The 2242-nt window shown below is 36.5% G+C and overlaps 1 non-coding gene across 1 annotated transcript; it reads right to left on the reverse strand.

The window, feature by feature from the left end:
- Positions 1 to 1792: 1792 nt before the first annotated feature.
- On the reverse strand, positions 1793 to 1864 carry TRNAW-CCA (transfer RNA tryptophan (anticodon CCA)). The gene has a single exon. It is a non-coding gene; the product is annotated as a tRNA-Trp (tRNA).
- Between the last annotated feature and the right edge of the window lie 378 nt (positions 1865 to 2242).

Below are 2242 nucleotides of genomic sequence, written 5' to 3' on the forward strand. Positions count from 1 at the left end.
AATGTCACGCTCACCATCACTGTCGTCATTAACGTGATACAGTCACAAACCTGGACAACCACTAACAACAAAACAGTAACAAGAACGACACTAACGCTAATATCATCCCAACTACAGACAAATGAACGTTTGGATAAGTGACTCAAGCGTGGCAGCATCAGGTTTTTTTTCCCATTTTATTTTATTTTATTTTATTTTATTGTATTTTATTTTATTTTATTTCATTTTATTTTATTTTATTTTATTTTATCTTATTTTATTTTATTTTATTTTATTTCATTTTATTTTATTTTATTTTATTTTAGGTTAGGTTATTTTATCTTATTTCATTTTGTTTTTTAAAGGTTTTATTGCATTTTGTAGCGTTCATACCCTAACCTTGCAATAACGTAGTATCCGACCGTAGCGAATTCAAGATATTTGTTTACGAAACGTTAAGTCATGCAAAGAGACCTTGCAAGAAAATAGTTGTAAACTGACTTGACCTATGAAACTAGCTGATGGTAAAATACGTCCTTACCGTTTTCTATTTTGCTTAGATTATATACTAGATATGTGAGGTCAACGATCTAGAGAAAGCAAATGCCAACAGCATGATCATGCTTTTATTGCATGCTTTCATACCTCAAAGGTGTTGGTTAAGTGCTCAGCATAGTTGTGACAATTCTGAAAAAAATATATAAATACATATTTATATATTTGCAAGTGTGAACTGCAAAGTGTGAAGGAAAAGGTTCCACTTACTTCAACATCAACAAAAGTATACATAGCTATTATAATTATCATTTTTCATCGTTTTCAATATAATCTAATTTACTCATCTCTGTAGAACCCATAGCTATTTCTTCCACATGGATAGCATCCCCTCTGGAAAAATATAGAACACATACATGTATATATATATATATATATATATATATATATATATATATATATATGTATATATATATATATATATATATACATCTACACTGATTGGTTCCCAGCGATCAATTGATATCTTTATTCAACCACAAACAACTTTTAATTCCATGCCATCGCAATCGAGACTGAAGAATCGCTCGATGGAGACATTTTGTTGGAAATTGAAACGTGGACGAGCCGAGGATTCGAACCCAGCTAACCCGTAACAATGGGCTATCAAGAGATAGCGCATTGGTTTAAGTCACTGTAACTTTGTTACGGGTTAGCTGGGTTCGAATCCTCGGCTCGTCCACGTTTCAATTTCCAACAAAATGTCTCCATCGAGCGATTCTTCAGTCTCGATTGCGATGGCATGGAATTAAAAGTTGTTTGTGGTTGAATAAAGATATATATATATATGTGTGTGTGTGTGTGTGTGTGTGTGTGTGTGTGTGTGTGATTCACCACGGTCTTGGATCACGTGTTGGACTCGTGATCGACAGCTATTACCCTTCCGGAAGAGAGCTCAGAGCTCATATATGACCGATACTGTGACCTTACACGCACACACACACCAACTCCCTGTCCACGAGAGTTGGAGAAACAACTCGCAGCGCAGCGATACTGAAGTTATTTCAGCCCTGGGCAGGATTCGAACTCGGACCGCCGTGGTGGCAGCCAGGAACTCTACCAACTGCGTCACGTGTCGTGTGTGTGTGTGTGTGTGTGTGTGTATTTACCTAGTTGTATTTTACGGGAAGGGGGAGCCATGCTCGTTGTGTCCCGTCTTCATATCTCATTTTATCTAAATTGTTTTTAAATTCATGAATTGTTTTTGAACACACCACTTTTTCGTCCAAATTGTTCCAGATGTAAAGGAGTTGTCACGTGACCCTGGAGTGACTCGAACACCCAGCCTTCTGATCTGGAGTCAGACGCGCTACCATTGCGCCACAGGGCCCCTTGAGCGTGAGCGTGTGTATGTGTGTGTGTATTTTACCTAGTTATATCCTACGGGAAAGGGAGCTACGCTCGTGGTGTCCCATGTGTGTGTGTGAGTGTGTGTGTTTGTGTGTATGTTTATGTATGTGTGTGTACATATGTATATATGTGGAACAATCATATTCTTTTGATAAAAAAAAGAAATACTGTAGCTGGTCGCTCCAATATTTAATGTCACCCCTTAAAATTTTTGTTTTCTCTAATATCTTCCTTGTAATAGAGGATGAAATATATTCAGGAGAACCAATATTTGACTTGAATAAAATCTATGTAGACGAACAAAAGTCTATAGACAATATGGTATGGAAACAAATTTGAAGAGGTACTATATATGTAG

This window comes from Oratosquilla oratoria, chromosome 42 (assembly GCF_046742065.1).
Source record: "Oratosquilla oratoria isolate Oo_2021 chromosome 42, ASM4674206v1, whole genome shotgun sequence".
Lineage (NCBI taxonomy): Eukaryota > Metazoa > Arthropoda > Malacostraca > Stomatopoda > Squillidae > Oratosquilla > Oratosquilla oratoria.